The sequence below is a fragment of the Tauraco erythrolophus genome, chromosome 2 (assembly GCF_009769465.1).
Source record: "Tauraco erythrolophus isolate bTauEry1 chromosome 2, bTauEry1.pri, whole genome shotgun sequence".
NCBI lineage: Eukaryota > Metazoa > Chordata > Aves > Musophagiformes > Musophagidae > Tauraco > Tauraco erythrolophus.
In genome coordinates, this window is record NC_141466.1 from 17,639,911 (window position 1) to 17,652,526 (window position 12,616).

Consider the following 12,616-nt stretch of genomic DNA (forward strand, 5'->3'; position numbering starts at 1 on the left):
CCCAGGACCCCACGTCTGCCCCCCCCAGGCTCTCAGCCCCAGCCCTGGTGTCCCCAGCCCCTGGATGCCCTGCTCCCCTGCCCGCCGGGCCCTGCTCTTGGGGGGGCCCCACTGCTCCCGGCCCCAGGGAGCCCTCCGCCTCGATGTACCTTGGCAACAGCACTGCGTTATTTAATTATCTGCAAATGCTAGTCTTACTGCAATTGACTCATTTACCTGGTGCAGAAATCAGTCATCTCATTCGGTTTTTTCTCTACAGTCTCGTGCAAAATCTTGAAACAAAACTCTTATTAAAAGTCTTAAAACAAAATCTCTGAAGCTTGAGGACCAAGTTTAGTGACGAAGCTAAGTTAATAGCCAGGATATTCATAGCTGAGGTTGTTTTAGGACAGCTGCAACAATGTTATCTGTGATTATTATTGGTTTTTGTCCTAATGGTGTTGATATTTTAATTTTAAACACTTTCTCAAACTTGCCTGTAGCAGAAGCCTCGCAAATACCTCTGTAGCAAATATTGATGCAAATCAATCATTTATCTTTTATTATACAGCTTCTTAGAGTGCCCTTGTACTTCAGTCACTTCTGAGCTCTGAAGACACACTTGCTGCCTGGTTTGTGTTTTTGGAAAAAATACAGCTTCTATGTAACTAGCGAGCTCTTTCTCAGAATCTCTTCGGACATCATGATCTACATTTACCAGCCTTTTTATTCTTCTCAGTTTTCTCTTTCTTTCACAAACTTCTGTTTTTGAAAGATGTCACGATGCTTTTAATAGTTTCTTGTACTCTCCCTTTTAATTATGCTAACTTTTCTTGAGGTTTTTACAGTGTTTTGATTGAGGTATACATTTCCTGTGAACATCTCATTTTTATTTTATAAACTGTCTCCATGGCAACTGTAAGCGTTTTTATCCTTTTAGCTGCTCGTTTTGATTTAACAAGCTTCCTAATTTTTAGTGATTCCATTTTTTTCCTGAAGTAAGCTACTACACTTACAGGGTTGGAAGTGGTTTGGATTTTTTTTGTTCTAGCAAGAATGCTGAATCTGAGCATACTGAATACAGTCTACAGTCATGCAGAGCAAAACAGAGCCTGGGCACTATACACTACTAAAATAGGGTATTTTCTTCTCTTGTGGCTTCACCAGTTGGTTACTTCAATGCTAATATAGAACTTTAATATAAAAGTGTATAGGTATTCCTTATACTTGTCAATAACTTGCACTTACTGACTTTCATCCCTTAGAATATAGCACTCTGCAAAACTGCACAGTGCTTTATCATTTACAGGCTGAAAGAGTTGGGGCTGTTCAGCCTGGAGAAGAGGAGGCTCCGGGATGACCTTATAGCGGTCTTCCAGTACCTCAAGGGGGCCTACAAGAAAGATGGGGAGAGGCTGTTCAGGAGGGCCAGTTGTGATAGGACAAGGGGTAATGGTTTTAAAATAGAGGGAGGTAGATTCAGGTTGGATATTAGGAAAAAATTTTTTACCATGAGAGTTGTAGAACACTGGAACAGGTTGCCCAGAGAGGTGGTGGATGCTCCGGCCCTGGAGACGTTCAAGGCCAGGTTGGATGAGGCCCTGAGCAACCTGATCTAGTTGGAGATATCCCTGTTCCTTGCAGGGGGGTTGGACTAGATGACCTTTGAAGGTCCCTTCCAGCCCTAATGATTCTATGATTCTATGATTCTATCATTTGTGTACAGTGTTATCCTTATTATCAGCGTTGCACAGGTTGTCTTGCTTCTACTACGTTTCTGAATGCCTATTACATCAAACCACATGTTTGAGTTTACTTAGTTTTGCATTTGTTTAAAAACACTCTCTCAGCCTTTCTTCAGTTGTTGCAAATAAGTTAACTCTGGCAAGGAGCTTGCTTGTGAATAGTGCTGTCTTGTGCACCTCTTAGCTTTCCCTTCTTCTGTAGTTTAAAGCATCCTCTGTAACCTTTCACTTTTCTGGGAATTCTGGTTCCAGGTTGTTTTGCAGTCATATTTTGTTTGAACACTGGTAATCTGCATTACAGTGCCTTCCCATCTTTGGGTCTTCCCCCTTGTCCACAGCTTCAGCACTGTTTAGTTGAAGAGCTTTGTGCAAAGTATAGGCACAAGTTTCCAAGTCTTTTCGGACGTGGAAGAATCCTTCAGAGAAGACAGACTGCACTTGATAACCACCTCAGCTCCTACAACAGCGCTAAGCTTCTCTTGGTCTGTTGATGACAGCTTCAGCCTAATTGCAGGCTAAGTTTTCTAGGCGCTGCTATTAAACAGACACTGGTTTCCAGCGGGACTGCAGTTGCCTGGCATGTCAAATCATTTCTTTACAACAGAGCTTATCATTGTGTCGCCTCTACAGCCCTGCTGATCCTTCCCAAAAGTCCTTTTAGCACATGTGCAGACTTATTTCCATCCTCTGATGTGCTGAGAGCAGTAATTGCTGGAGGCTGGGGGTAACTTGCTGTCCCCCTGGTCTGCCTGGCACGCTCTGATAGGCATATCTGGCAGCTGGGTCACAGTATACGTAGCTGGAAGAGGGCAATTCCTTATTTATTTGATATTTGTGCTGGGACGTTAGAAATGGTTGAAGGAGAAGTGACAAGGTGTCACTGTCTTCACTGCCTCAGCTGCTTCTGGGGGCTTATGCAGCTGCACAGCTGGATGACCAGAGGATGAAATGGAAGCTGTGCTCTTGGCTCCCTTCCAACTGGCTCCAAATGCACTTGAGAAACTTCCATGTGATAGTTAATGTAGCACCTGCTCAACAAACAAAAACCAAGTTTCCCCTCCTCTGTTATACTGTACATCTGTTATTTTGCTGACATGGAAACTAGCGTAACAATTAGATTCATTACTTGCCCCCTAAGTTGATTCCAGCAAAGCTGAAAAGACCTTAGTGTGTTCGCTTGCTGATTGTTTAGGCTGCAGCACAAATTAAGAAATTCTCCCTCCGATGAGATTTGTTCTACATTGTAATTGCACTTGCTTGTGTATGTTTATACTCGGGTGAGACTGAGAGGCAACATTTTCTGCTGGCCAAATACAGACTCCTGCTCTCGGCAGAGGCACGTTTGCATTTGGAGTTCTGGTTCCAGGTCTAATTAGAGATCAGAGAGAACAAATATGCAAATGCCTGAAGAAGACAGCCACATGAGAAACGGCATTGTTAACACACATCTAACCACCTCACCTGTCCTCTGCCCTTTAAGTCTTCTCTGTTGGGACTCAGTGGGACATTCCAAATATCCCAGCAGTTTCAGACAGCTGCTATTAACAAAATAATCTGCCAGAGAAATGTTTCCTTTTTCTCCACGAACTTGGAATTTCTCCCTTCAGAAAATCACACTAGTTCAAGGTCAGGACAGGGAACAATCATTCTTGAAGGAGTGACAAGGTTAAAGTCCAACTCCTCTCCCACTCCTCAGCTCCCCCACAGCTGTTATTTACTACTGCTGTGTGACTTTTAATAACCTGCCCTGCAAAGACTTGCATTCTATAGGGTTACTCACGTGCTAAAGACAAATATATCCCTAAAACTGGAAGCTAAGTGGGTGATTACCAAAACCTGTGTCTCTTTCCGACCTCACTTTAAGTCGTTTCATATTTTTGTTGTATGTTTTAGACCTCCTGCTATTCAGACCACTCCTTAGCTTTGGAATTAATGAGTATCAGATAATACCCTGAAGCACAGATCTAAAGCATGCTGCATTTTGGGAGATTTTGATTCCCAGTATAAACACTGTGCTCTGTATGGTCCCCTAGAATGTATATTGCTCTGAGGCTGATATTTTACAGCAACCAAGTGCAGGCTCTCTTGTTCAGCATCTTGAGAAAGATGCAGAGTACAATTGGTTTGTCTTTATTTTCTTGTCTTTCGTTATTTGGTTTAGCTTGGTACAGAATGGCCATTATATTCTGTGCCCTCATCAGGCAATTATCACAGAAATACTTTCAAAAAGTAAACAAACCCATTACAAGGTCAACTTTTTTGATATATCAGACCAAAAGAAATTCCTGAAGATTCTTATGTCTCTGGAAATTAATAGAGTACCTTAAACTCAGTTACACCCAAATGAGAGCTCTTCACTGAGCATAAAACTCCTCTTTGAAAACTCTGAATAATACAGAAGGGGGCTGAGTGAGAACAGCTCTGTATTTTACACTAAGCTTTTGCTCAGATGCTGGCATTGTTTTCCTTTCTTGCCTATTTTTGGCTTGGCTGCTCTGAGCCAAAAGCTGTAGTGAAACTTTTCGTAATGCTCAGAAAACTGCCTCTATGAAACCACTTACCTAGGATGTAAGAAAGTCTTAATGCAGTCCTAACAGCTGGTAAACAAAGAATGTAACTGCTTCCCTGCAAGCCTTCATATGTAATGAACCAGCTCCTGTTCATTTTGCATTCACTTTTGTTAGAAATCCTGAGGCTTGGTTGCCTGCAAAATTTTGGGCACCATATTTTGACATTTAAACTATTTTTGCATTTTGGAAGGCAGGAATTTATTTAGAGCAAAGACAAACTGTATTTTTTGTGGTTTTGTTAATGAGGTTATGGTATGATCATGGTGACTTCAATGCAGGAAGAGTCCTATGTTGTTCTCTGCCAGTGAAACAGAACACTTTTTGGAGTAAAGAGGAATGGTTCAGGGGACATGAAGCCTCGAAGAGGTTTGTCCAGGCACCTTGTGATCAGCTGCTGAGGAAAGAATCAGTGCTCACCCCCAGCTCAGGCAGGCACTAGGGAATTATGCAGCCCCATCTAATGTTCAGGATATCAGGCCAGCCCCAGTGGGATAGCACTCTGAGAGTGCTTTACTTAGATCACAGCGCAAATCTGCAACTTAGTGACTCTTGCTTATTAGGATTTTATGTGATCCAGCTACCGTGTGGTTTTATCCCCTCCCTACCAGTAACACCAATCTACGCTAAAAGAAGAATTTGTTCCATAAAATCTTTCTTTTCAGAAGCAGGATGGTTGAAGAGGTACCCTTCCCATTTATTCATGCTGCTTATGCAATGGTGTCCCACTAAGCTGGAAACACTATTTTTCATTCTTCCCATTGCTATTTTTGCTACCAAGTGTAATAGGAGAGCACGAGTCATCTATCTTACAGCAAGAACTTGTTTTTTATTCGGGATGTGGGGCTTAGCTATTCAAAAGAAAGCAAGATACAGCTTTGCATAACTATTGAGGTTCTTTTCAGAGGTTAATTTGTTACGTCACATAGATTATCTGCTCAAATACTGTACATTCCCTTACCCCGAGGCACAGAGGTTCATTAAATGAGCTATGCAGTGAAAAAAACAGCCTTTTTCTAATACAGTTTCTAAGCCTCCTGGCAGTTCTGTGCAAAACATCCTTCCTATGCTCTCAGTTATGCACAGTCTTCCAAAGGGGACCCACTGTGCATCTGTCATAAGCTTTTTCTAGTGTCACTAGTAATAACGATTAACCTCCCTATGCCTACCTCCTGAGAGTTGGCTTTCTTATGGAGACATAAAGAATATCTAGGGGCAGAAAGCAAAGCTGTACTGGTGCAAGATCCTTGGCCTTAGCATCCACATCACCCAGTGGCTTGACAGACCCTGAATTAGTTGACCTTCGAGGTACGATGAAAGGCCAGTCTATTTACTCAGCTTTGTGCCTGAGGGATGTAATCGTAGGAATTGGAAACATACTAAATGAAACAGTGCTCAAGGATGAGACACTATTCAAGCCGACGTTTTGTCAATTAACTATGCAAATTGTCTGCAAGTTTCTCATGAGTAGAGAGAGTGTGGGGAGTGCAATATGCAAGCCTCCAAATAAAAAAATAATAAATAAAGCTGCATGTTCTAGTGACAAGAGATGAAAGTCAGTGAACTCCTGCTGAACTCTTAGAAAACCACTGGAGCAGTAATATCACTTATTAATAGGCAGCACATAAAACTGGACTACTGCAGCTGTATTATCCTAACCTACCATGCAGTATTTGTAATGGGCCAAATTCACTTCTGGCACAGAAAGCTGTGCAAAAGGCTGTCAGAAATTGATGTTTCTGATGACTCAGCACTGACTCTCCGAGCCTCAGCTACGTCCCTCTCAAATCACCATCTTATTCTTTTTTCCAGCTGTGCCAAAAAAATGTATCCCTTGCGATGGAGAAGGCGGTCAGAAGACGCCGGAGGGTGGAGTCTGCTCTCTGGTGGGTTTTACAGAAGTCTCGCCTCAGTAGAGATCGTAGTTTGAAGCAAGCCTTTGTGTTGCAGATGAACTTACTCAGTTAGTGTGTTTGTTTCTCCAGGAGCTGGAACTGCCACCCTCCGGAGCTGTAGTCTGGAGCAGGAGGGAGTGAGCAACTTCCCTTATCCTCTGTAGCCCATCTCAAAGCCGGGCGTAGTTTGTTTGCTTACGGACACACAAGATTTGCTCTCTCCCTGCTGTTTCCAGGATGCTCAGCTCCACCAGGAGAAGCCACAGTTGCTCCAGTAGAAGTCACCTGGTTGCTGTTCAGAACAGAGGGAGGTCAATGCTTCATCCCACAGAGAAGTTAAGGGTGAGAGGGCCAGTGAGTGAGTAATGCTGCAGGCATCTTGACTGAACATCTTTACTGGTTGGTAACGTAGCCTCTTGGACAATCCATTTGTTAGAGCTCAACTTTTGGTTTTAGATTTTCTTTTGTTGAATCTCTTGAGCAAATATTCTTTAAGAAATGGACGACTTTGCTTTCTTGAAAATATCAGTTATGCAAGCAGGAGTGACTAGTACTGTGGCAGCAGAACTGTTTTGCACAAATGTGACCTAAATTTCTCTACCCTGAAGCTTTAGTTGGTTTCAACGCACGAACCTGAAGGCAAAATTAAACTATGATGGTTTTTATTGTTTTATGAGGTATTTTCACCTCTGCAAAATCCCATCAGAAAACTCAGGCTTAATGTATGAATTTGTAACCATGCAAAGCTAAAGTAACATGAAAGAAAATATATAGTAAATACCCAGTAAACAGTAAATTATCTCTATATAACACCTCTGATGGTATCCTTATTTCTGAATAAAAGTGGCTGGGCTAATCACAAATAAAAAGAGATTTATATTTTGATTCCATTAAGCAGCATGTTATAAATGGAAAGTGTTCATATTTTTCTCTCTTCTTGGAGAATACATGAATATAGCAATGTTACTAGCTGTTGTACTCCTCACTGGCAGCTCATCTCTTACTCAAACGGATGAGTAGCAATAGTGGAATTCTTTATTCTTTCCTTGTTCACTGATTTATTCTTTACCTCCTCTTATGATGATGATGCTCTTGTTATGTATTCAATGATTTGCATTCATAGCAAGAATTTTATACCCTCTGTGTTTTGATAAAGTTACTAAAATGGAAGCTAGTTATTAATCCTATTGAATATCAGCTATCTGTAGATCAGGAGTGAGATAGATTGATGTATCTCTCTTTTTTTTAAAGGAATATTATATACCTTCCAGACCTGAATCCACTAACTGAGAGTGAATGCATACAGGAGTCTTCAGTTCTTGATACTACCTTGTCTGAGTAAACGCATGTTCAGCCACCACTGTGTTAATGGATTCAAGCACTCCTAATGATTTTGGAATTAGTTTATATACTGGGATGCAGGGACTTCTTTATTTACTGGAGTGGCTAGCTAACAGGCTTTGTTAGTCTAAAGGCTGTGGGCTTTTGTTTATGCATGCGCTAGACTTCCACTGCAGATTCTCAAATTGCATCGACTCTCTTGCCAAGATGGCAGGCAGCTGTCAACATGGACACTAGCAAACACAGATGGAGCAAGTCATTCAGGAAGGGATGGGATATTTGCTAATTCAGACTTCCAAGGGGCTTAGCAGGTCGGCAGCTACCACAGCCCCATGTTGTCTTGTTCTCAGATCAGCATAACGAATCATGCCTGGGAGACCAAGTTAATCCCTTTCAGGTTCCCTGGACTGTAGATCTTTCTGAATTTTCCTTTCTTTAGGCCTTTGTTTTCCTCCTGCTTTGTCCTGAAAGTTAACTACAACAGCAAGAATGTATTAGGCTACTTGGAATGCCGTCTTCAATTCATCCTGTCCTGCTGGCACACGGCGCAAGCTGCACAGTGAAGAAACCTCTGCCTCACTTCTGGAATGAGTCAACAAGGAGTTTTATAAAATATGACATCAATGCATGCACACACAAACACTCACACATAAGTTGGAGGTGCTCTTGTCTTGGTTTGAGGGTAAATGCAAATCTCCTGTTTGAAGCCACTGTTTGCCAAAAGGCTGCACAATCTGCCCCTGTCAATCCAAGAAGTTATTAACTACTCCCCAAGTACTTCCATGTCTCCTAGCGCATGGCATGCAGGTGGCCTTCTCCAGCTGGTTAGATGCACCATTCATCACTTCAAAAGCAGTTACAATGTCCCATTCTGCGCTTAGTCAGAAGGAGAATCCCATCCCATTCCTGGAAAATTCAGCTTGGGGCACTCTTCTCCTTGTACGAACAACTCCCATTGTGTCTTATAGCAGGCGGTATGAGATGTTTGAGGAATAATCCTGTCCTCACTAAGGCACATCTGTTGTCCATTAAATTAGAGAAAGGAGCCTCAAATACCTTCTGCACCTAGGGCTTTTGTCTTGGTGCAACTCTATCCTGCCATGCAATTGGACCTGTCCTTTTTTGACCTGATTCTTTGCAGTGATTTCTCCCAGCTGCATGACCATTAGGTGAAAGTTGGGTAGCAAAATACATTATCTATCCTCTTGTAAGATTAAGCAGCATGTGAGTAAATTTTGATGGCTGGGCAAAATACTGGTTTTATTACACTTTGAGTGTTGTGGTATAAGGCATCAGCTGGAGAGGGGTGCTTCTATATAATGCATCTTCAGGCTAAGCAGGCTTGAATCTCTCATCTGTAAAATACAGAGATATAGGATTTCTAAATCAAAACTGGATTTGGATTATCCCATAAAGATTAACAATTATTTCAAGCCTTTTACACTTCTTCAGCATAACTTCACCCATTTATATTAGGGCTAGAATATTCTAAAACCTCTCTATTTTGTATCAAATAAAACCGTTCTCATATACTCTGTGTTTGAATCAGGCTCAGAATGCTCAATAGCCACAAAGCGCCAGTTTTTCCTACTAAAATAGTGGGTGGGTATGTCATCTGCTTTGGGAACTGTATTCAGAAACAGTGCTATCTACCTTTGAAGTGGCTGCTCCCAAACTGTGCCCTCATGAGACTGTAGCTGACTATAAAATCATATCATTTTTACAATATTTCCAACTATAAGGTTAAAAGGTGATGATCTCTGAGATTTTAATAACAGTGATAGTGCTCCAGTGCATTGGGAATCCCTTCTTTGATAGAAGGAAGTAGCAAAATCTTTGCAGATGAAACTAGGCCAACACGAGTAATTGATTTTATTGGTTCAGCAGTAGAATTTATAAATAAAAATAAAACTAGTACAGATCAAAGGGGATAAAGAAATTAATTTTTACTTGACAAAGCAAAACACCCAAAAATGTCACTTTGCGTTGCATGGGATGTTCTATTCCACTTGAAATGAAATCCTTAATTTTTTCAGGAATATTAAAAAAAAAAAAAAAAAGAAGGATGCATTAGAGTTACAAAATGTTCAAAAAGAATTGCCTAGCTTCACTTAGGGGGACAGATAAAATGTACCACTAGCAAATGTGAAAGGCTGAGAATAGGTGGCTAAAACCACCTCCAAGAAAGAAGTGGAGAGCAGCCGTTTAACATTCTTACACTTGAATCCATCATTCGTGAATACATATCCAAGCATAAGACTGGGTCTTAGTATTAGGCAAAGTGTCTCCCTGTTAGTGTAAACCATAATTAATAAATAAATAATAATTTGGAACAGCAAATTTTCCTGTGCTGTGTTCGGTAAGATTTTCATATCTCCGATCGGTTAGCAGACAAAGCAGATATTTTCACTGTGATTATGCTTGTGCTCCTCAAAGGATTTGCCCTCTAAAAATAGAAAAACTCTCATATTTGAACCATCAGAAGAATCAGACTTAGTATCAGTCAGAAGCCACATCTACTTCCAGAGGGACACTGGCTGTTATGAACCTCGTCACAGAAAGTTGAACAAAGCTTGAATAAAGACTTTTTGTTTGTTAAAACACGTTGCAGTACTGCAGGCTGGGGGGAAGGGAATTGTAAGCCACATCATGATTACACAGGAATGATCATACCCATAAAACTACTCGCCTGCCATGTCTTGGTTAACATCTTGTGCTAACAGAGGAGGTCTTCAGGCCTGTTCAGTGTTGCCTGCTACTTAATTTTTATTTAGGTTTGAATTATAGAACCACAGGGCAAGAAGAGACTTCAATAAATCCCCTAGTCAACTCCACTGGTCCCAAATGGTCCATGTTGTTCCTGGGATAATCAGTCTGTGGTATGGGCAACAACAGAGACTTCGATACCACTTCTTACAGGGTTATTTGCTCTGGTCCTTTAGCTTGTCCTTTAGCTCTTTTCCTCTTTTGTCATTACTGGCTATGCTACAAGGGGTTTTTTGTGAGTTTGAGGGATTTTTTTTCCTTCATTGGTTCTATGCTGATTTTATCCTCCCTTGCTTTGGCTGTGGGAATTTTTGCCTCAGATAAATATAAGTATTGTCCTATGAGTGTTCTTGCCATTATTATACTAGATTCATTAGTAGATATTTGCAGGGGAATAGCTAAAAGGTTCCTAAAGGCTAAACTATACATATGTATAATCTATAGACAAAATCCATGGTGGCATCAAAGATTTTAATAATTCAGTCCACTTGCAATAGAGAGTATTTTAAAGTTTGAGATGATGTCAAAGTGGACAGGCTGAAACTCAGCGTACCTGATATTAGTGACTGGATTGGCTACGGTGGCTAGCAAAGCTATTATACTTGAAATCATGAATTAATACATTCCAATATTCCTTCCATGACTCAAGCCTTTCAATTGGTAGAAGAAGTAAACTGGGAAACCTAGTCACAAAAAAACACTGTGTAGAGGCTAGTTAAGAATGTTGTCAGGTTTCATCCAAGAACTTTTGAGATATGGTGATACAGTGCAAAAAGAGGTTACTTGTGACTACAATGAATAACTCAAAGTGTCAGCAGAATGAAAGGAAATAGTCCTGCATTCATTCTCATCAGGTTTTGTCCTTTCTTAATATTATAAGGATGTCAAAAATGTCAGAAATTGTAATTTTATCAGTTTGTCTCTTACATAATGTATTTCTTCTTCTTTATAAAAAGGGAAAGAAAGAAGGCTATATCAAATTGACAGCAGTATCATTGTATTTTACCACTGTGTTAGATTTTAATAGCTTTATTTCCAAATGTGGAAGGATTTAACTTCTCCTTCTAGTCTACTTTCAAGCCCACTACACAATAACACTTCATGTGGATATTGAAAGAGCTTTGTCCTCTTTACGTATTGCCTTACTCAATAATTGTTAGCTATCAACCTGCTATTTACGTTTGCTGAGACAGATTTCTTTTCGGGTTTCTCATTGTTTTTGAAATTCATGAGCAGGAAATTCATTCCCTCATAGTCTTTACCATGTTATATATCAAGCTTGTAACAGAAAACTGATTTCAAAGTGAAATGCAACCATTATTTAATAAACCTTTGCAATGTATCACAGAATCACAGAATTGTTGATGGTGGAAGGGACCTTTATAGATCACCTTGTCCACCCACCCTGCTCAAGCAAGGTCAGCTAGAATAGGCTGCCCAGGACCGTGTGCAGTCCAGGTTTGAGTATGCCTAAGAATGGAGATTTCGCAATCTCTCTTTGGCAGCCTGTTCCAGTGTCTGACCACCTCACAGCAAAAAAGTGGATTTTTTACATTCAGAAAGGCTTTCATGTCTTTTGATTTGTGCCCGTTGCCTCTTATCCTTTCACTGGGCACCACTGAGAAGAGTCTGTCTCCACCTTCCTCATATACGGTGTGCTAACTAAAGGTAGGATCTACCTCAGCTAAGTTAAAGACCTAAAAGATAGGTGTATAACCTATTCTTCTCAATGTGCCATCTCATCCTAGAATGGGTGTCTAAGTGATGTAATGAAAGAGGATTAGATTTAGATTAGATAGAAGAAAGAAATTTTTTACGAGGGTGGTGAAACACTGGAACAGGTTGCCCAGAGAATCTGTGGATGTCCCATCCCTGAAAGTGTTCAAGGCCAGGTTGGATGAGGCTTTGAGCAACCTGATCTAGTGGAGGATGTCCCTGCCCATGGCAGGGAGATGGGAACTAGATGATCTTTGAGGTCTCTTCCAACCCTAACCATTCTATGAGTCTATGATTCTATGATGATGGCCATTTGTATATGGAATTTTTTTCATTGACTATCAAGGAAGCCTATAACCGTGAGCATAGAGAAAAGTGATTACTTTCTAAGGAGGTGAAAATAGTAATGTTCATCTCTCTCTTTTTGTTTGCTTTTGTTCGTTTATGTTCTGCATGATCATGACCTCATGCATATATATATAGAGGGTATATAGAGTATTTATGACTATTTGTTAACTTCAGTTAACAGTGGATTGATTAAAAAGAGTTGGTTATTTCTCCTTCAACTATAGTGGCCAACTATGATTCAGCAAATTAATTGCATGCA